The sequence below is a fragment of the Anomaloglossus baeobatrachus genome, chromosome 8 (assembly GCF_048569485.1).
Source record: "Anomaloglossus baeobatrachus isolate aAnoBae1 chromosome 8, aAnoBae1.hap1, whole genome shotgun sequence".
Lineage (NCBI taxonomy): Eukaryota > Metazoa > Chordata > Amphibia > Anura > Aromobatidae > Anomaloglossus > Anomaloglossus baeobatrachus.
The window spans coordinates 224,304,593-224,328,159 of record NC_134360.1 but is presented as its reverse complement, the minus strand read 5'-3'; the positions used below and the strand labels follow the sequence as shown (position 1 = coordinate 224,328,159).

Genomic DNA, 23,567 nt, shown 5'->3' with positions numbered 1-23,567 from the left:
TGCCGCCGTACCCGCAATGGGTACCTCAACCTTACAAACACCTCCGACATACAGTGGGGTGAGAAGGGAGCATGCTGGGAGCCCTGTATGGGCCCTCTTTTCTTCCATCCGACATAGTCAGCAGCTGCTGCTGACTAAAAACAATGGAGCTATGCGTGCGTGTCTGACCTCCTTGCGCACAAAGCTAAAACTGAGGAATCTGTACTCCTACGGGAGGGTGTATAGCCAGAAGGGGAGGGGCCTTACACTTTTAAGTGTAGTTCTTTGTGCGGCCTCCAGAGGGCAGTAGCTATACACCCACTGTCTGGGTCTCCCAATTAGGAGCGAAAAAGAAATCTCCTTGAGACATTGAGGCAATGACAGAGCGGAGGGATTCCATCCGGAACCGCCTGGTTTTTACGTGCTTGTTGAGCAGTTTTAGGTCCAGAACAGGACGGAACGAGCCGTCCTTTTTTGGCACCACAAACAGATTGGAGTAAAAACCTTGACCTCGTTCCTGAAGAGGAACAGGGATCACCACTCCTTCTGCCCTTAGAGAGCATACCGCCTGCAGAAGGGCATCGGTTCGGTCGGGAGGGAGAAGTTCTGAAGAACCGAGGCGGAGGACGAGAACTGAACTCTATCCTGTACCCGTGGGACAAAACGTCTGTTACCCACCGGTCCTTGACCTGTGGCAGCCAAATGTCGCAAAAGCGGGAGAGTCTGCCACCGACCGATGATGCGGAGGGAGGAGGCCGAAAGTCATGAGGTAGCCGCCTTAGAAGCGGTTCCTCCGGTTGCTTTCTTTGGGCGTGAGTGAGCCCGCCAGGAATCTGAGCTCCTCTGCTCCTTCTGAGTCCCCTTGGACGAGGAGAATTGGGCCCTGCCCGAGCCTCGAAAGGACCGAAACCTCGACTGTCCTCTCCTCTGTTGAGGTTTGCTTGATCTGGGCTGGGGTAAGGAAGAATCCTTACCCTTCGACTGTTTAATGATTTCAGCTAATTGCTCACCAAACAGTCTGTCTCCAGATAATGGCAAACTGGTTAAGCATTTTTTGGAAGCAGAATCTGCTTTCCATTCCTTTAACCACAAGGCTCTGCGCAAAACCACAGAGTTGGCGGACGCCATAGAGGTACGGCTCGTGGAGTCTAGGACCGCATTGATAGCGTAAGTCGCAAACGCAGACATTTGCGAGGTTAAGGACGCCACTTGCGGCACTGATTGACGTATGAGAGAGTCCACCTGCTCCAGACCAGCTGAAATAGCTTGGAGTGCCCACACGGCCGCGAATGCTGGAGCAAACGACGCGCCGATAGCTTCATAGACCGATTTCAACCAAAGGTCCATCTGTCTGTCATTGGCATCTTTTAGTGAAGCCCCATCTTCCACTGCAACTATGGACCTAGCCGCAAGCCTGGAGATTGGGGGGTCCACTTTTGGACACTGGGTCCAGCGTTTGACCACGTCAGGGGGAAAGGGATAACGTGTATCCTTAAGACGTTTGGAGAAACGCTTGTCTGGATGAGTATGGTGTTTCTGGACTGCTTCTCTGAAGTCAGAGTGGTCCAGAAAAGTACTCAATTTACGCTTGGGATATCTGAAATGGAATTTCTCCTGCTGTGCAGCTGCCTCCTCCGCTGAAGGGGCTGGGGGAGAAATATCCAACAGTCTATTGATGGCCGCTATAAGATCATTTACCATAGCGTCACCATCAGAAGTATCCAGATTGAGAGCGGTCTCAGGATTAGACTCCTGATCAGCTACCTCTGCCTCATCATACAGAGAAGCCTCTCGCTGAGACCCTGACCAGTGTGATGACGTCGAGGGTCTTTCCCAGCGAGCTCGCTTAGGCTGCCTGGGACTGTCGTCCGAGTCAGAGCCGTCAGCCTGTGATGCCTGAGACCCCCTTGTAGCCTGGACTAGTTCCAACTGAGGGGGACCGGGGAACATTGCATCAACAGTGTCCATGGTCTGAGCGACCGGCCTGGACTGCAAAGTTTCAAGAATTTTTGACATAGTCACAGACATCTTATCAGCAAAAACTGCAAACTCTGTCCCCGTCACTGGGGCAGGGTTCACAGGCGTCTCTGCCTGGGCCACTACCACCATAGGCTCCGGCTGACGAAGTGGCACAGGGACCGAACATTGCACACAATGGGGGTCAGTGGAACCTGCCGGTAGATCAGCCCCACATGCGGTACAGGCAGCATATAAAGCCTGTGCCTTGGCACCCTTGCTTTTTGCGGATGACATGCTGTTGTCTCCTCAGAGCAATAGGGTATAAGCCAAGAAGCGACCGTACAGTGCAATATATAGGTACAGACAAAAAGTACACTAAATAACACTGTGGCACTAGTGGGGTCAGCACTTTTGTGCTGCTTACCGCCCGCTAAACAGCGGGTGTGTGGTCGCCAGAATCCCTTGTCTGGGTCTCCCAGGGCTATGTCCGTTCTCCAGCTCAGACTGCATGCAGGAATGGCTGCCAGCGTCCTGTGAAGAGGGGCGGGCCGTGGGCGTGCTGCAGACAAAAAGCGGGAAACTGGCGTCCCACTGTGCCCAGTGAGAGGGCTGGAGTATGTAAATAAGACTCCAGCCCTCGGCGCTGACTATTGTACAGCCTCTCTCCCCTTCCGTGATTGACAGGGTTGGGGGCGGGAACGAAGCGGAGCTAGGCCGCAAAAGCCGGGGACTAGATTTATGAGCGCTGCCGCCGTAAAAGCGCGGTCAGCGCAAGTCCCCGGCGCACTACAAGTCTCAGCCGCGCCGCCGCTCCAGGGGCGGTCGGCGCGATAGTTCCCAACACAGAAAAGTCACTCAGCAAAGCTGTAGTGACTAAGACCCATGCGCACAGCGCTAGTGTCCCCGGCGCACTAGCACACCCAGCAACTCTGGCGTGTGTCTGTGCCTGTCTGTACGGGGACACAGAATACCTGAATGTTGCAGGGCCATGTCCCTGACGGCACTCAGCTCCGTATCCAGCAGGATCTCCGGGTCTGTGGATGGAGCCCGGCCTCAGAGTCTGGAGGCCGTTAAGATCCCACTTCCCCAGAGCCCTTCAGTGGGATGGGGAAGGAAAGCAGCATGTGGGCTCCAGCCTCTGTACCCGCAATGGGTACCTCAACCTTAACAAACACCGCCGACACAAAGTGGGGTGAGAAGGGAGCATGCTGGGGGCCCTAGTATGGGCCCTCTTTTCTTCCATCCGACATAGTCAGCAGCTGCTGCTGACTAAACAGTGGAGCTATGCGTGGATGTCTGACCTCCTTCGCACAAAGCTTGAAAACTGAGCATCCCGTGTTCCCACGGGGGGTGTATAGCCAGAAGGGGAGGGGCCTTACACTTTTTAGTGTAATGCTTTGTGTGGCCTCCGGAGGCAGTAGCTATACACCAATCGTCTGGGTCTCCCAATGGAGCGCCGAAGAAAATACCGATAGCGCTGAGACTTGCCCTTTAAGGGAGCCGAGCGATAAGCCTTTTTCCAAACCAGATTGCAGGAAGGAAAGAAAAGTAGGCAATGCAAATGGCCAGGGGGACACTCCCTGTGCCGAGCACCAGGATAAGAAAATCTTCCACGTTCTGTGATAGATCTTAGCAGACGTGGGCTTCCTAGCCTGTCTCATGGTGGCCACGACCCCTTGAGATAATCCTGAAGATGCTAGTATCCAGGACTCAATGGCCACACAGTCAGGTTCAGGGCCGTAGAATTCAGATGGAAAAACGGCCCTTGTGACAGTAAGTCTGGCCGGTCTGGTAGCGCCCACGGTTGGCCGACCGTGAGATGCCACAGATCCGGATACCACGACCTCCTCGGCCAGTCTGGGGCGACGAGTAAGACGCGGCGGCAATCGGACCTGATCTTGCGTAGCACTCTGGGCAAGAGTGCCAGAGGGGGAAACACATAGGGCAGCTGGAACTGCGACCAATCTTGCACTAAGGCGTCTGCCGCCAGAGCTCTGTGATCGCGAGACCGTGCCATGAAAGTTGGGACCTTGTTGTTGTGCCGGGACGCCATTAGGTCGACGTCCGGCCTTCCCCAGCGGCGACAGATTTCCTGAAACACGTCCGGGTGAAGGGACCATTCCCCTGCGTCCATACCCTGGCGACTGAGGAAGTCTGCTTCCCAGTTTTCGACGCCGGGGATGTGAACTGCGGATATGGTGGAGGCCGTGGCTTCCACCCACATCAGAATCCGCCGGACTTCCTGGAAGGCTTGCCGACTGCGTGTCCCGCCTTGGTGGTTGATGTATGCCACCGCTGTGGAGTTGTCCGACTGAATTCGGATCTGCTTTCCTTCCAGCCACTGCTGGAAGGCTTGTAGGGCAAGATACACTGCCCTGATTTCCAGAACATTGATCTGAAGGGTGGACTCCTGCTGAGTCCACGTACCCTGAGCCCTGTGGTGGAGAAAAACTGCTCCCCACCCTGACAGACTCGCGTCTGTCGTGACCACCGCCCAGGATGGGGGTAGGAAGGACCTTCCTTGTGATAATGAGGTGGGAAGAAGCCACCATTGAAGAGAGTCCTTGGCCGTCTGGGAAAGGGAGACTTTTCTGTCTAAGGACGTCGACTTCCCGTCCCATTGGCGGAGAATGTCCCATTGAAGTGGGCGCAGATGAAACTGCGCAAACGGGACTGCCTCCATTGCTGCCACCATCTTCCCCAGGAAGTGCATGAGGCGTCTTAAGGGGTGCGACTGGCCTTGAAGGAGAGAGTGCACCCCTGTCTGTAGTGAACGCTGCTTGTCCATCGGAAGCTTCACTATCGCTGAGAGAGTATGAAACTCCATGCCAAGATATGTTAGTGATTGGGTCGGTGACAGATTTGACTTTGAAAAGTTGATGATCCACCCGAAAGTCTGGAGAGTCTCCAGCGCAACGTTCAGGCTGTGTTGGCATGCCTCTTGAGAGGGTGCCTTGACCAGTAGATCGTCCAAGTAAGGGATCACCGAGTGTCCCTGAGAGTGCAAGACTGCTACCACTGCTGCCATGACCTTGGTGAAAACCCGTGGGGCTGTCGCCAGACCAAATGGCAGGGCTACGAACTGAAGGTGTTCGTCTCCTATAACGAAGCGTAGAAAACGCTGGTGCTCTGGAGAAATCGGCACGTGGAGATAAGCATCTTTGATGTCTATTGATCCTAGGAAATCTCCTTGAGACATCGAGGCAATGACGGAGCGGAGAGATTCCATCCGGAACCGCCTGGTTTTCACGTGCTTGTTGAGCAGTTTTAGGTCCAGAACAGGACGGAAAGAGCCGTCCTTTTTTGGCACCACAAACAGATTGGAGTAAAAACCTTGACCTCGTTCCTGAAGAGGAACAGGGATCACCACTCCTTCTGCCCTTAGAGAGCACACCGCCTGCAGAAGAGCATCGGCTCGGTCGGGATGTGGGGAAGTTCTGAAGAACCGAGGCGGAGGACGAGAACTGAACTCTATCCGGTACCCGTGAGACAAAATGTTTGTTACCCACCGGTCTTTGACCTGTGGCAGCCAAATGTCGCAAAAGCGGGAGAGCCTGCCACCGACCGAGGATGCGGAGAGGAGGCCGAAAGTCATGAGGCAGCCGGCTTGGAAGCGGTTCCTCCGGCTGCTTTCTTTGGGCGTGAGTGAGCCCGCCAGGAATCTGAGCTCCTCTGCTCCTTCTGAGTCCTTTTGGACGAGGAGAATTGGGCCCTGCCCGAGCCTCGAAAGGACCGAAACCTCGACTGTCCCCTCCACTGTTGAGGTTTGCTTGATCTGGGCTGAGGTAAGGAAGAGTCCTTACCCTTGGACTGTTTAATGATTTCAGCCAATTGCTCACCAAACAGTCTGTCTTGAGATAATGGCAAACTGGTTAAGCATTTTTTGGAAGCAGAATCTGCTTTCCATTCCTTTAACCACAAGGCTCTGCGTAAAACCACAGAGTTGGCGGACGCTATTGACGTACGGCTGGTAGAGTCCAAGACCGCATTGATAGCGTAAGTCGCAAACGCAGACATTTGCGAGGTCAAGGACGCCACTTGCGGCACTGATGGACGTATGACAGAGTCCACCTGCGCCAGACCAGCTGAAATAGCTTGGAGTGCCCACACGGCTGCGAATGCTGGAGCAAACGACGCGCCGATAGCTTCATAGACAGATTTCAACCAAAGGTCCATCTGCCTGTCATTGGCATCTTTAAGTGAAGCCCCATCTTCCACTGCAACTATGGATCTAGCCGCAAGCCTGGAGATTGGGGGGTCCACCTTTGGACACTGGGTCCAGCGTTTGACCACGTCAGGGGGAAAGGGATAACGTGTATCCTTAAGACGTTTGGAGAAACGCTTATCTGCTTAAGCATGGTGTTTCTGGACTGCTTCTCTGAAGTCAGAGTGGTCCAGAAAAGTACTCAATTTACGCTTGGGATACCTGAAATGGAATTTCTCCTGCTGTGCTGCTGCCTCCTCCGCTGGAGAAATATCCAGCAGTCTATTGATGGCCGCTATAAGATCATTCACCATGGCGTCACCATCAGGGGTATCCAGGTTGAGAGCGGTCTCAGGATTAGACTCCTGATCACCTAGCTCTGTCTCATCATACAGAGAATCCTCTCGCTGAGACCCTGACCAGCGTGATGACGCCGAGGGTCTCTCCCAGCGAGCTCGCTTAGGCTGCCTGGGACTGTCGTCCGAGTCAGAGCCTTCAGCCTGTGATGCCTGGGACCCCCTTGGAGCACGAATTAGTTCCAACTGAGGGGGACCGGGGAACATTGAATCAACAGTGCCCATGGTCTGAGTGACCGGCCTGGACTGCAAAGTTTCTAGAATTTTTGTCATAGTCACAGACATCTTAGGGTACTTTCACACTTGCGTTATTTTCCTTCCGTTACAATCCGCCCTTTTGGGAAACAGCGGAATCCGTTAACGGATTCCGCTGTTTCCCATAGACTTGTATGGTTGACGGATTGTACCAAAAGGAGCTGCGTTGCTTCCGCTGGGCGACGCTCCGTTGCTTCCGCCCAGCGGGAGGAACGCAGCATGTAACGTTATTTTGAGCAGCGGAATCCTCTGGATTTCACTGCGCATGCTCTTTTTTTTTTTTAAATCAAACTTTATTTTGGCTCGCGGTGGCCGAACGTTCAGCTGAGCGCCCGGCCGTCGGCAAGCGACAGCGCTCAGCTGAATGACCGGCCACCAGCATGCCCGGCCGCCGGCAAGTCACAGCGCTCAGCTGAGCGCCCGCCCGCCGGCATGCCCGGGCGCCGGCAAGTGACAGCGATCAGCTGATCACCCGGCGGCCGGCTGCAGGGAGCGATCAGCTGATCACCCGGCGGCCGGGAGCGATCAGCTGATCACCCGGCAGCCGGCTGCAGGGAGCGATCAGCTGATCACCCGGCGGCCGGCTGCAGGGAGCGATCAGCTGATCACCCGGCGGCCGGGAGCGATCAGCTGATCACCCGGCGGCCGGGAGCGATCAGCTGATCACCCGGCAGCCGGCTGCAGGGAGCGATCAGCTGATCACCCGGCAGCCGGGAGCGATCAGCTGATCACCCGGCGGGCGGGAGCGATCAGCTGATCACCCGGCGGCCGGCTACTGGGAGCAATCAGCTGATCACCCAGCGGCCGGCTGCAGGGAACGATCAGCTGATCGTTCACTATAGTCTGCCGCTGGTAAAACCGGGAAAAAAAAAAAAAAAAAATCAAAACGAATTGCGTTGTTTTGCAGCATCCGTTGCATCCGTTGTGTCACTATATGCAACACATCCGTTGCATCCGTTACACAACGCAATGCAACGGATACCGTTCAACGCAAGTGTGAAAGTAGCCTTATCAGCAAAAACTGCAAACTCTGTCCCCGTCACCGGGGCAGGGTTCACAGGCGTCTCTGCCTGGGCCACTACTAGCATAGACTCCGGCTGACGAAGTGGCACAGGGACCGAACATTGCACACAATGGGGGTCAGTGGAACCTGCCGGTAGATCAGCCCCACATGCGGTACAGGCAGCATATAAAGCCTGTGCCTTGGCACCCTTGCTTTTTGCGGATGACATGCTGTTGTCTCCTCAGAGCAATATAGGGGTATAAGCCAAGAAGCGACCGTACAGTGCAATATATAGGTACAGACAAAAGTACACAAAACAACACTGTGGCACTAGTGGGGTCAGCACCTAGGTGCTGCTTACCGCCCGCTTAACAGCGGGTGTGTGGTCGCCAGAATCCCCTGTCTGGGTCTCCCAGGGCTATGTCCGTTCTCCAGCTCAGACTGCGTGCAGGAATGGCTGCCGGCGTCCTGTGAAGAGGGGCGGCCCGTGGGCGTGTGCAGACAACGAGCGGGAAACTGGCGTCCCACTGTGCCCAGTGAGAGGGCTGGAGTATGTAAATAAGACTCCAGCCCTCGGCGCTGACTATTGTACAGCGTCTCTCCCCTTCCCTGACTGACAGGGCTGGGGGCGGGAACGAAACGTAACTAGGCCGCAGAAGCCGGGGACTAGATTTATCAGCGCTGCCGTCGTAAAGGCACGGTCGGCGCGAAGTCCCCGGCGCACTACAAGTCTCAGCCGCGCCGCAGTCTCCGGGGGCGGCCGGCGCGGTAGTTCCCCACACATAAACTCACTCAGCTAAGCTGCAGTGAGTATAACCCAAGCGCGCAGCGCTACTGTCCCCGGCGCACTAGAACACCCAGCAACGCTGGAGTGTGTCTGTGCCTGTCTGTACGGGGACACAGAGTACCTGAATGTTGCAGGGCCTTGTCCCTGACGGTACCCAGCTCCGTATCCAGCAGGATCTCCGGGTCTGTGGATGGAGCCCGGCCTCAGAGCCTGGAGGCTGGTAAGATCCCACTTCACCAGAGCCCTCAGGGGGATGGGGAAGGAAAACAGCATGTGGGCTCCAGCCTCCGTACCCGCAATGGGTACCTCAACCTTAACACCGCCAACAAGAGTGGGGTGAGAAGGGAGCATGCTGGGGGCCCTTTAGTATGGGCCCTCTTTTCTTCCATCCGATATAGTCAGCAGCTACTGCTGACTAAACAGTGGAGCTATGCGTGGATGTCTGACCTCCTTCGCACAAAGCTTGAAAACTGAGCAGCCCGTGATCCCACGGGGGGTGTATAGCCAGAAGGGGAGGGGCCTTACACTTTTTAGTGTAATGCTTTGTGTGGCCTCCGGAGGCAGTAGCTATACACCCAATCGTCTGGGTCTCCCATTGGAGCGCCGAAGAAATCATCAACTTGAAAATGACCCAGCTATAATTGGTCAAACAATTAATTAACTTACCCCTATACCCCTACTGTGGCGGCCAGAGCTGATTCTCTTTGGTGCGCTGTGATGTTTGCGTCTCAACTGCTTTTCCAGGTTTGTCTTTGTTTGAAGCGCAGATTGGTAAATCATATATATTACAAAGGAGACACTGTACATACACACACCGCTCTGACACACTGACCATATACTGCACACAGCCTTCACACAGTTGTCCTATTTTACATCACCGACGATACACACTGGCAATATATAGTACACATGCACAGGAGATACTGTATACTGCACACAGCACTCACACGCCGTATACAGCAAACACACAAGCCATACACAGCACTCAACAAGCCAAAGAAGGGAATTTTGTTACTTACCGTAAATTCCTTTTCTTCTAGCTCTTATTGGGAGACCCAGACGATTGGGGTATAGCTACTGCCTCCGGAGGCCACACAAAGCACTACACTAAAAAGTGCAAGGCCCCTCCCCTTCTGGCTATACCCCCCCGTGGTATCACGGGTTCTCCAGTTTTAGTGCCAAAGCAAGAAGGAGGAAAGCCAATAACTGGTTTAAACAAATTAACTCCGAGTAACATCGGAGAACTGAAAAACCGTTCAACATGAACAACATGTGTACCCGCAAACAACAAAAACATCCCGAAGGACAACAGGGCGGGTGCTGGGTCTCCCAATAAGAGCTAGAAGAAGAAGGGAATTTTGTTTACTTACCGTAAATTCCTTTTCTTCTAGCTCCAATTGGGAGACCCAGACAATTGGGTGTATAGCTATTGCCTCTGGAGGCCACACAAAGTATTACACTTAAAAGTGTAAGGCCCCTCCCCTTCTGGCTATACACCCCCAGTGGGATCACTGGCTCACCAGTTTTAGTGCCAAAGCAAGAAGGAGGAAAGCCAATAACTGGTTTAAAGACCAATTCAATCCGAGGAAACATCGGAGAACTGAACCATACCACATGAACAACATGTGTACCCGAAAAAACAGAAAAACCCCGAGAAAACAGGGCGGGTGCTGGGTCTCCCAATTGGAGCTAGAAGAAAAGGAATTTACGGTAAGTAAACAAAATTCCCTTCTTCTTTGTCGCTCCATTGGGAGACCCAGACAATTGGGATGTCCAAAAGCAATCCCTGGGTGGGTAAAAGAATACCTCATGATAGGGCCGTCAAACGGCCCTCTCCTACAGGTGGCCAACCGCCGCCTGAATGACTTATCTACCTAGGCTGGCGTCTGCCGAAGCGTAGGTATGCATCTGATAATGCTTGGTAAAAGTAAGTAGACTCGACCAGGTGGGTGCCTGACACACCTGCTGAGCCGTAGCCTGGTCCCGTAATGCCCAGGATGCACCCACGGCTCTGGTAGAATGGGCCTTCGGCCTTGAGAGAACCAGAAGCCCAGTAGAACTGTAGGTTTCAAGAATTGGTTCCTCGAGCCCCCGAGCAAGGGTGGATCTGGAAGCTTGCGACTGTTTACGCCGACCAGCGACAAGGACAAAGAGTGCATCCGGGTGGCGCAGGAGCGCCATGCGGGAAGTAGAACCTGAGTGCTCTCACCAGAACCAACAGATTGCAAATCTTTCTGAAATTGATGGACTGGACGAGGACACAAAGAAGGTGAGGTGATATCCTGATTGATATGAAAATGGGATACCACCTTAGGGAGAAATTCCGGAACCGGACGCAGAACTACCTTGTCCTGGTGAAGGACCAGGAAGGGAGTTTGTATGAGAGCGTTGCTAGCTCGGAAACTCTCCTAAGAGACGAGACCGTTACTAGAAGGCCACTTCCCGTGAAAAACGGGAAGGGAGACATCCTTCAAAGGCTCGAAAGGCGGCATCTGGAGAGCAATTAGAACCTTGTTCAGATCTCAGGGCTCTAACGGCCGCTTGTACGGAGTGCTGAGAAGACAAACTCCCCGTAGGAACGTGCGTACCTGAGGAAGTCGTCGTTTCTGAAAAAATACAGATAGCGCTGAGACTTGTCCCTAAAGGGAACTGAGCGACAACCCATTTTCCTACCTAGATTGCAGGAAGGAAGGAAACATAGACGATGCAACCGGCCAGGGAGAAACACCCTGCGCCGAGCACCGAGATAAGAACATCTTCCACGTCCTGTGGTCAATCTTGGCGGACGTTGGTATGCTAGCCTGTCTCATGGTGGCAACCACGTCCTGAGGTAATCCTGACGACACTAGGTTCCAGGACTCAATGCCACACCATCCGGTTGAGGGCCGTAGAATTCAAATGGAAGAATGGCCCTTGAGACAGCCAGTCTGATTGGTCTGGTAGTGCCCCCGGTTAGCCTACCGTGAGGCACCACAGAACCGAGTACCACAACATCCTCGGCCAATTTGTAGCGACGAGGATGGCTCGGCCGCAGTCGGTCTTGATCTAGCGCAGTACTCTGGGCAACAATGCCAGAGGTGGCACCTAAGGTAGCTGGAACTGCGACCAATGCTGAACTAAGGCGTTTGCCGCCAGAGCTCGATGATTGTGAAACCGTGCCATGAAGCTGGCACATTGTTGTTGTGCCGTGACGCCATTAGATCGACGTCCGGCCTCTGTCAGCGGCGCCAGATCTCCTGAAACCCGTCCGGGTGAGGAGACCATACTCTTTCGGCCACACCTCAGCGACTTAGGAAGTCAGCTTCCTAGTTTCCACACTTGGGATGTGAATTGTGGATATGGTGGATGCCGTGTCTTCCACCCACATCAGAACCTGCCGGACTTCCTGGAAGGCTTGCCGGTTGCGCGTTCTTCCTTGGTGGTTGATGTATGCCACCGCTGTGGAGCTGTCCGACTGAAGTCGGATATGCTTGCTTTCCAGCCGCTGTTGGAAGGATTGTAGGGCAAGATACACTGCTCTGTGTTCAAGAACATTGATCTGAAGAGTGGACTCTTGCTGAGTCCACGTACCCTGAGCGCTGTAGTGGAGAAAAACTGCTCCCCACCCTGATAGACTCGCGTCTGTCGTAACTATCGCCCAGGACGGGGATAGGAAGGACCTTCTTTTTGACCAAGAGGTGAGAAGAAGCCACCACCGTAGAGGTTCCTTGGCCGCCTGAGAAAGAACGACGACTCTGTTGAGGGACGTCGACTCCTCGTCCCATTGGCGGAGAATGTCCCATTGTAGTGGACGCAGTAAAACTGCGCGAAAGGAACTGCCTCCATTGCTACCATCTTACGTAGGAAGTGCATGAGGCGTCTCAATGTGTGCGACTGGTTCTTAAAGAAGAGCTTGCAGCCCGTAGTGAATGCTGTTTGTCTAGCGGCAGCTTCACTATCGCTGAGAGAGTAAGAAACTCTATGCCTAGATATGTTATCGATAGGGTCGGGGTCGGATCTGCTTTAAAAAGTTGATGATCCACCCAAAACTCTAGAGAGTCTCCAGCGCAACGTTCGGGCAGTGTTGGCATGTTTCCTAAGAGAGTGCCTTGACAAGTAGATCGTCTAAATACGGGACCACAGAGTGACCCTGAGAGTGCAGGACTGTGACTACTGCTGCCCTGACCTTGGCGAAGACCAGTTGGACTGTCGCTAGCCGGAAGGTAGAGCTACGAACAGAGGGTGTTCGTCTCCTATAACGAAGCGTAGAAACGCTAGTGCTCTGGATCAATCGGCACGTGTGGATAAGCATCCTTGATGCCTAATGATGCTAGGAAATATCCTTGGGACCTTGAGGCGATGACATGGCGGAGGGATTCCATCCGGAACCGCCTGGTGTCCACGAGCTTGCTGAGCATTTTTAGATCCAGAACGGGACGGAACGGCCCGTTGTTATAGGTACCGCAAAGAATTTGGGGTAAAAACCGTGACCTTGTTCCTGAAGAGGAACGGGGGTCATCACTCTTTCTGCCTATAGAGTGCACCCTGTTTGCAGAAGAGCAGCGGCCCGGCCGGGAGGTGGAGAAATTCTGAAGAATCGAGTTGGAGGACGAGAAGTGAGCTCTATCCTGTACCCGTGAGACAGAATGTCTCACACTCAATGGTCATTGACCTATGGCAGCTAAATATCGCCAAGGCGGGAGAGCCTGCTACCGACCGAGGCCGCAAGTCATGAGGAAGCCGCCTTGGAAGCGGGTTTTCAGACTGTCGCTTTTTTGGGCGAGACTGAGCCCGCTAAGAATCTTAGCTCCTCTGATCCTTTTTAGTCCACATTGGACGAGGAAAAATGGGACCTGCCCGAGCCTCGAAAAGGCCGAAAACCCCGACTGCCTCTTGCTCTGTTGGGGTTTGTTGTGTCCGGGCTGAGGAAAGGATGAATCCATACCCCTGGACTGTTTGATGGTTACATCCAACGCTCACCAAACAGTCGGTCAGCAGAAAAAGGCAACTGGTTAGGCAACCTTTTTTGGAAGCAGAATCTGCCTTCCATTCACTTAACGAGCAGACCAGGCTCTGCTTAAAAACACGGAGTAGCGGAGGCTACCGCCGCACGGTTCGCAGAGTCCAGGACAACCTGAATCGCGTAAGAAACAAATGCAGACATTTGAGAGGTTAAGGATGCCACCTGCGGCACAGATGTACGTGTAACCGTGTCAATCTGTGTAAGACAAGCTGAAATAGCTTGGAGTGCCCCAAGGGAGAGAATGCCGGAGCCAACGGTGCGCCGACAGCCTCATAGATGGCTTTCGACCAGAGATCCATCTGTCTGTCAGTGGCATCTTTGAGTTTGCAGTTCCATCTCCCACTGCAACTATGGATCTAGCTACAAGCCTGGAGATTGGAGGATGCCGCTCGGGACATTGGGTCCAGTCCTTGACCAAGTCAGGGGACAGGGATAACGTGTATCCTAAGCCGTTTGGAGAAGCGCATATCTGGATAAGCGTGGTGTTCCTGGACTGCCTCACTGAAGGCAGAGTGGTCCAGAAAAATACGTGAAGCTGACTCCTCCACTGGAGGAGCTGTGAGAAATAACCCACATTCTATAGATGGACGCTACAAGATTATTTACTATGGCGTCACAATCAGGTGTATCCAGATTGAGAGCGGTCTCAGGATCAGAATCCTGAGCCGCTACTTCCGCCTCATTACACAGCGAGTCCTTCTGTTAGGACCCTGATGAAACCGAGGCCGCTCATAGCGAGCCCACTTAGGCTGTCTGGGACTGACGTCCGTGCAGAGCCGTGACTCTGGGATGCGTGTGACATTCCCGGAGCTGTTAGTTATTCACACTGAGGGGGGCCATGGATCAATGATTCAACAGTGCCCATATTGTGAGAGACATGTCCGGACTGCTAGGCTTCTAGTATCATAGCCATAGTCTCAGAAAAACTGTCAGTAAATACTGCAGACACCGTCCTCATCCCCTGGCCATTAGTGCATACAATGGGAGTCTATGTACCTGCCGGCCGTATAGCCGTACATGCTGTACCAGCTGTATAGAAAAACATGTGGTTCTGCACCTTTGTTTTACACAGAGAATATGCTGATAACTCCTCCGCATAATCCAGGAGGGTATATACAACGTGCGACCAAACAGTGCAATGTATATAGTACAAGCATATCTATAAGTGCACTTCTGCACTAGTGGGGTTAGCACCACAGGTGCTGCTTAACGCCTGTTACAGCGATTGTGTGACTATCAGAATGCCAGGGTCTTCCACACTTGTCTCTGTATCGTACAGAAACTGACACTAATGGCTGCCGGTGTCCTTGTAGAGAAGGAAGCCGTGGGCGTGCCTGAGAAAGTGCGGGAATCCGGATTCACAGTGCACACAGTGAGAGGGGTGGAGTATGCAAAACATACTCCAGCTCTCAGCTCTGCTCTATGCAGCGTCACGCCCCTACCCTGACTGTCAGGGCTGTGGGCGGTAACGAAGGGAGACTAGGCCCAGAAGCCGGGGACTCGAGTTAACAGCGCGGCCGCCGTAAAAGCGCGGGCCGCGCTGAAGTCCCCGGCGCACCACAAGTGCCAGCCGCGCCGCAGTTCCAGCGGCCGGCGCGACTGATTCATAGAAGTGGCCAGCGTCCCGCCCCTCTCCTGACTGGCAGGTCTGGGGGCGGGAACGAACGGAAGCAGGCCGCAAAAGCCGGGGACTCTAGTTATCAGCGCGGCCGCCGTAAAAGCGCGGGCCGCGCTGAAGTCCCCGGCGCACCACAAGTGCCAGCCGCGCCGCTGCCAGCGCGACCGATTCCTGGAAGTGGCCAGCGTCCCGCCCCTCTCCTGACTGGCAGGTCTGGGGGCGGGAACGAACGGAAGCAGGCCGCAAAAGCCGGGGACTCTAGTTATCAGCGCGGCCGCCGTAAAAGCGCAGGCCGCGCTGAAGTCCCCGGCGCACTACAAGTGCCAGCCGCGCCGCAGTCCCAGCGGCCGGCGCGACCAATTCCCATAAGTGAGCCTGCTTCAGCAAAGCTGAATGAGGCCATGGCACAGGCGCCGCAGCGCTGATGTCCCCCGGCGCACTACAACACCCAGCATGCTGCGGTGTGAGCGCCAAATGCACGGGGACACAGAGTACCTTGAGGAAGCAGGGCCATGTCCCTGATGTACTCCGCTCCATCCAGCATCTTCTCCAGGGGCTGTAGATGGAGCACGGTCTCAGTGCCTGGAGACCGGTAAATCCCACTTCACCCAGAGCCCTGTAAAAAGGGATGGGGAAGGAATCAGCATGTGGGCTCCTGCCGCCGTACCCGCAATGGGTACCTCAACCTTACAAACACCTCCGACATACAGTGGGGTGAGAAGGGAGCATGCTGGGGACACTATATGTGTCCTCTTTTCTTCCATCCGACATAGTCAGCAGCTGCTGCTGACTAAAAAGTGGAGCTATGCGTGGATGTGTTGCCTCCTTCGCACAAAGCACAAAACTGGTGAGCCAGTGATCCCACTGGGGGTGTATAGCCAGAAGGGGAGGGGCCTTACACTTTTAAGTGTAATACTTTGTGTGGCCTCCAGAGGCAATAGCTATACACCCAATTGTCTGGGTCTCCCAATGGAGCGACAAAGAAAAGGAATTTACGGTAAGTAACAAAATTCCCTTCTTCTTCAGCGCTCTATTGGGAGACCCAGACGATTGGGACGTCCAAAAGCTGTCCCTGGGTGGGTAAAGAAATACCTCATGTTAGGGCTGCAAAACAGCCCTCCCCTACGGGGGTGTCACTGCCGCCTGCAGGACTCTTCTACCTAAGCTGGCATCCGCCGAAGCATAGGTATGCACCTGATAATGCTTGGTGAAAGTGTGCAGACTGGACCAGGTAGCTGCCTGGTACACTTGTTGAGCCAAAGCCTGGTGTCGTAATGCCCAGGACGCACCCACGGCTCTGGTTGAGTGGGCTTTTAGCCCTGAAGGAACCGGAAGCCCCGCAGAACGGTAGGCCTCTAGAATTGGTTCTTTGATCCATCGAGCCAGGGTGGCTTTAGAAGCCTGCAACCCCTTGCGCGGACCAGCGACAAGGACAAAAAGTGCATCGGAACGGCGATTGGGCGCCGTGCGGGAAATGTAGAGTCTGAGTGCTCTCACCAGATCTAACAAACGTAAGTCCTTTTCATACCGGTGAACCGGATGAGGACAAAAGGAAGGCAAGGATATATCCTGATTAAGATGAAATGAGGATACGACCTTAGGGAGAAACTCCGGAATGGGGCGCAGCACTACCTTGTCCTGGTGGAACACCAGGAAGGGAGCCTTGGATGACAGAGCTGCCAGCTCAGACACTCGCCGAAGCGATGTGATCGCAACGAGAAACGCCACCTTCTGTGACAGGCGAGAAAGGAAACTTCCTTCAGAAGGCTCGAAAGGCGGCTTCTGGAGAGCAACTAATACCCTGTTGAGATCCCATGGATCTAACGGCCGCTTGTACGGGGGTACGATATGACAGACCCCCTGTAGGAACGTGCGCACCTTAGAAAGACGTGCTAGACGCTTCTGAAAAAACACGGATAGTGCCGAGACTTCCCCCTCAAGGAAGCCGAGCGACAAGCCCTTTTCTAACCCCGATTGCAGGAAGGAAAGAAAAGTAGGCAATGCAAATGGCCAGGGAGACACTCCCTGAGCCGAGCACCAGGTTAAGAAAATCTTCCACGTTCTGTGGTAGATCTTAGCAGAGGTGGACTTCCTAGCCTGTTTCATGGTGGCAACGACCCCTTGGGATAATCCTGAAGACGCTAGGATCCAGGACTCAATGGCCACACAGTCAGGTTCAGGGCCGCAGAATTCCGATGGAAAAACGGCCCTTGGGACAGTAAGTCTGGCCAGCCTGGTAGTGACCACGGTCGGCCGACCGTGAGATGCCACAGATCCGGGTACCACGATCTCCTCGGCCAGTCTGGGGCGACGAGTATGACGCGGCTGCAATCGGATCTGATTTTTTGCGCAGTACTCTGGGCAAGAGTGCCAGAGGTGGAAACACATATGTGAGCCGGAACTGCGACCAATCTTGCACTAAGGCGTCTGCCGCCAGAGCTCTGTGATCGCGCGATCGTGCCATAAATGCCGGGACCTTGTTGTTGTGCCGAGACGCCATTAGGTCGACGTCCGGCACCCCCCAGCGGCGACAGATTTCCTGAAACACGTCCGGGTGAAGGGACCATTCCCCTGCGTCCATACCCTGGCGACTGAGGAAGTCTGCTTCCCAGTTTTCTACGCCCGGGATGTGAACTGCGGATATGGTGGATGCTGTGTCCTCCACCCACATGAGGATTCGCCGGACTTCCTGGAAGGCTTGCCGACTGTGCGTCCCTCCTTGGTGGTTGATGTATGCCACCGCTGTGGAGTTGTCCGACTGGATTCGGATCTGCTCTCTTTCTAGCCACTGCTGGAAAGCTAGTAGGGTAAGATACCCTGCCCCGATTTCCAGAACATTGATCTGAAGGGTGGACTCCTGCTGAGTCCACGTCCCCTGAGCCCTGTGGCGGAGACAAACTGCTCCCCACCCTGACAGACTCGTATCTGTCGTGACCACTGCCCAGGATGGGGGTAGGAAGGATCTTCACTGTGACAATGAGGTGGGAATAAGCCACCATTGCAGAGAGTCCTTGGCCGTCTGGGAAAGGGAGACTTTCCTGTCCAGGGAGGTTGACTGCCCGTCCCATTGGCGGAGAATGTCCCCTTGCAGTTGGCGCAGATGAAACTGCGCAAAGGGAACTGCCTCCATGGCTGCCACCATCTTCCCTAGGAAGTGCATGAGGCGCCTTAAGGGGTGCGACTGGCCTTGAAGGAGAGACTGCACCTCTGTTTGCAGTGAACGCTGCTTGTTCAGCGGAAGCTTCACTATCGCTGATAGAGTGTGAACTCCATGCCGAGATACGTTAGTGATTGAGTCGGTGACCGATTTGACCTTGCCAAATTGATGATCCACCCGAAAGTCTGGAGAGTCTCCAGCGTAACATTCAGGCTGCGTTGTCATGCCTCGAGGGAGGGTGCTTTGACGAGTAGATCGTCCAAGTAAGGGATCACCGGGTGTCCCTGAGAGTGCAAGACTGCTACCACTGCTGCCATGACCTTGGTGAACACCCGTGGGGCTGTCGCCAGACCGAATGGCAGAGCTACGAACTGAAGATGGTCGTCTCCTATCACAAAACGTAGAAAACGTTGGTGCTCCGTAGCAATTGGCACGTGGAGATAGGCATCTTTGATGTCTGTTGAGGCAAGGAAGTCTCCTCGAGACATTGAGGTAATGACGGATCGGAGGGATTCCATCCGGAACCGCCTGGCGTTCGCATGCTTATTGAGCAGTTTTAGGTCCAGAACAGGACGGAAGGAGCCGTCCTTTTTTGGAGCCACAAAGAGATTGGAGTACAAACCCTCGCCCTCGTTCCTGAGGGGGGACAGGGATCACCACTCCTTCTGCTCTTAGAGCGTCCACCGCCTGCAGCAGGGCATCTGCTCGGTGGGGAGGTGGGGCCGTTCTGAAGAATGGAGTCGGAGGACGAGAACAGAACACTGTCCTGTGCACGTGAGCACAATGTCCGTCACCCACCGGTCTGTGACCTGTGGCAGCTAAATGTCGCCAAAGGCGGGGGAGTCTGCCATCAACCGCGGATGCGGAGAGAGAGAGAGAGCTGAGAGTCATGAGGAGACCGCCTTGGTAGCGGTTCCTCCGGCTGCCTTCCTTGGGCGTGATTGAGCCCGGCCGGAATCTGAGCCCGTCTGAGGTTTTGTAGCCCTTTTGCACGAGGACAATTGGGACCTGCCCGAGCTTGGGAAGGACCGAAACCTCGACTGTACTTTTAGGACAGCATTAATAGGGTAAGTCGCAGTGCAGACATTGCGGAGTTACGGACGCCTCTGCGGTACAGATGTACATGTGCTCAAGGCCAGCTGCGCAAGAACAGCTGAAAAGGTTAGGTTGCCTATACGGCTGTGAATGCCGGAGCAACCGACACGCCGATAGCCTCCTAGACAGATTTCAACCAGAGTCCATCTGTCTGTGAATGGCATCTTTAAGTGAAGCCCCATCTCCAGTGCAACTATGGCTCTAGACGCAAGCCTGGAGATTGGAGAATCCACCTTTGGACCCTGGGTCCAGCGCTTGACCACGTCAGGGGAAAAGGGATAACGTGTATCTTAAAAACGTTTGGAGAAGACGCTTATCTGGTAAGCGTGGTGTTTCTGGACTGCTTCTCTGAAGTCAGCGTGGCCAGAAAAATACTCAATATCCGTTTGAGATACTGAAAAGGGACTTCTCCTGCTGTGAAGCTGACTCCTCCACTGGGGGAGCTGAGGGAGAAAGATCCAACCTTCCATTGATGGACGCTATAGGATCATTCCGTATGGCGTTACCATCCGGTGTATCCGGATTGATAGCGATGTCAGGATCAAAGTCCTGGAGAGCTGCCTTATCATACAGAGAGTCCTCCTGGGACCCCCCCCGTTCCAAATGAGGTTGGTCAGGAAGATTGCCCATGGCCTGTCTGGACTGCAAGTCTCTATCTTATGACAATATATCTGTCGAAACTGCAACTCCGTCCCTGTCCTTGGACAGGGATGACAGGTGGTTTCTTTGGCCACGACTAGTAGAGACCCCGGCAGACGAAGTGCTAGAGACCCCGGCAGACGAAGTGCTACAGGGGAGCATGCACACAATGGGACGGTGTCATGAACAGCATCCCATGTAGTAAAAACAGCACTGAAAATCTGTGTTGCTTTTTTGCCGCTGCCGACTAGCCATCTAGAAGTATATAGCCAAGATTGGTGACCGTACAGTGCAATGTATAGCATACAAGCATAAAGTACAAATGAACACTGCAGCACAAGCAATACAAGCAGCATAGAAGCCTGTGCCCTGGCACCTCTGCTCTTCTGCTGCTGTAGACTAGTCATCTAGGGGAATATAGCCCAGAAGAGTGACCATACAGTGCAATGTATAGCATACAAGCACAAGTACAAATGCACACTGCAGCCCATGCAATACAAGCAGCATAGAAAAAAACCTGTGCCCCAGCACCCTTGGTTTTCTGCTGCTGTAGTCTAGCCATTCCAGGAGAATATAGCTAAGACTAGCGACTGTACAGTGCAGTGTATAGCATACAAGCATAAACACAAATGAACACTTCAGTACGTGCAATACAAGCAGCCTAGAAAGCCTGTGCCTTAGCACACCTGCTTTCCTGCTGCTGATGTGTCGCTCTCCAAGCGGGCATATAGCGACCTATGCAGTTAAAATACACATGTACACACTGCAGTATATATTGGGGTCAGCACTATGTGTGCCGCTTACCGCCCGCCTATAAGCGGGTGTATGGTCGCCACCGTCCTGCCTGGTTGCCGAAAGTCCGAGCTCGGACTGCAGTAATGGCTGCCGGCGTCTTCCCCAGCTCGTGTGAGGAGGGGCGGGCCGTGGGCGTGCCCCAAGTCAGAGCGGGAATCCGGCGTCCGACAGTGTGCAGTGAGAGGGCTGGAGCATGTAAATAAGGCTCCAGCCCTCGGCGCTGCTGATTGCTCAGCGTCTGTCCCCTTCCCTGAGTGACAGGGAGGGGGCGGGAACGAAGCGGCACTAGGCCGCAGAAGCCGGGGACTGGATTTATAAGCGCCGCCGCCGTAAAAGCGCGGTCGGCGCCCAGTCCCCGGCGAACTACAAGTCCCAGCCGCGCCGCCGCTCCCGGAGCGTCCGGCGCGGTAGTTCCCAATACACAAAGTCACTCAGCAAAGCTGCAGTGACTGTAACCCTTTACTGTCCCAGGCGCACTAGCACACCCAGCAAGTCTGGAGTGTGCTGTGCCTGTGTGTACGGGGACACAGAGTACCTGTAATGGTGCAGGGCCATGTCCCTGAACGGTACTCCAGCTCCGTATCCAGCAGGTTCAAATGGGTCTGTGGATGGAGCCCGGCGTCAGAGCTTTGAGGCCGGCAGGATCCCACTTCCTCAGAGCCCCCCAGGGGGATGTGGAAGGAAAGCAGCATGTGGGCTCCAGCCTCCGTACCAGCAATAGGTACCTCAACCTTACAACACCATCAACGGGTGAGAAGGGAGCATGCTGGGGGCCCTATATGGGCCCTCTTTTCTTCCATCCGAAATAGTCAGCAGCTACTGCTGACTAAAATCTGTGGAGCTATGCATGGATGTCTGACCTCCTTCGCACAAAGCTTGAAAACTGGAGAACCCGTGATACCACGGGGGGGTATAGCCAGAAGGGGAGGGGCCTTGCACTTTTTAGTGTAGTGCTTTGTGTGGCCTCCGGAGGCAGTAGCTATACCCCAATCGTCTGGGTCTCCCAATAGAGCGCTGAAGAAAAGTTCTGCATGTAAACATGTGCACACCAGGATTTAGATATACCAATAAACCTTACAATATGAAACTTTATTAAGTGCCAAACACAGCACACACACACGCCGTATACACAGCACACACACACGCCGTATACACAGCGCACACACGCCGTATACACAGCGCACACACGCCGTATACACAGCGCACACACGCCGTATACACAGCGCACACACGCCGTATACACAGCGCACACACGCCGTATACACAGCGCACACACGCCGTATACACAGCGCACACACGCCGTATACACAGCGCACACACGCCGTATACACAGCGCACACACGCCGTATACACAGCGCACACACGCCGTATACACAGCGCACACACGCCGTATACACAGCGCACACACGCCGTATACACAGCGCACACACGCCGTATACACAGCGCACACACGCCGTATACACAGCGCACACACGCCGTATACACAGCGCACACACGCCGTATACACAGCGCACACACGCCGTATACACAGCGCACACACGCCGTATACACAGCGCACACACGCCGTATACACAGCGCACACACGCCGTATACACAGCACACACACGCCGTATACACAGCACACACACGCCGTATACACAGCACACACACGCCGTATACACAGCACACACACGCCGTATACACAGCACACACACGCCGTATACACAGCACACACACGCCGTATACACAGCACACACACGCCGTATACACAGCACACACACGCCGTATACACAGCACACACGTCGTATACACAGCACACACGTCGTATACACAGCACACACGTCGTATACACAGCACACACGTCGTATACACAGCACACACGTCGTATACACAGCACACACGTCGTATACACAGCACACACGTCGTATACACAGCACACACGTCGTATACACAGCACACACGTCGTATACACAGCACATACACAGCACACATGCCGTATACACAGCACATACACAGCACACACGCTGTATACACAGCACACACGCTGTATACACAGCACATACACAGCACACACGCTGTATACACAGCACATACACAGCACACACGCTGTATACACAGCACATACACAGCACACACGCCGTATACACAGCACACGCACATGTCGTATACACAACAGACGCTGGACACTTAAGTGACAAATACATTTGATATATGGTGGTATATATTAGATATAAACACACTTAGCGCAGATATAAGTACCTGCTGCTTAGTTGCTCTGTAAGATCAGGTGCAGCACAAGTGATGGATGCAGCAGCTCAGCTCAAAGGCTGGCTTCATTCTCGTCTTTTCTCTCCAAGAAAAGACCTGCTAGCCATGAACAGCCGAGCACAGAATGGGAGTGTGAGAGGTAGAACGCACGGCACTATACAGCCTTCTATATCCCGTGCAGGCCCCTCCCCCATCACTCTGATTCTAGCTGCAATCTCACAGGGAGCATGTAGGAGCAAGAGGGAGAAAGTCCCACCCCCAGTGCTGTCTCCCGGCAATAGACAAGATGAGCGGCTGCTCGAGCACCACAGCCACCGGGAATCTGCTCCAGTGCCCCGGGGGCCACAGAAAAGGTCATTGCGGGCCGCATACGGCCCGCGGGCCGGAGGTTCCCCACCCCTGATTTAAATTGTGTATGTTAAAGGGGTTTTCTACAGCTACAATATTAATGACCTCCTTATGATAAGTCAT

At 54.1% G+C, this 23,567-nt stretch overlaps 1 protein-coding gene across 5 annotated transcripts in view; it reads right to left on the bottom strand.

Moving 5' to 3' along the window:
• Positions 1-23,567, bottom strand: part of FUBP1 (far upstream element binding protein 1) — a 127,536-nt gene that overhangs the window by 46,361 nt on the left and 57,608 nt on the right. The window lies entirely within an intron of this gene.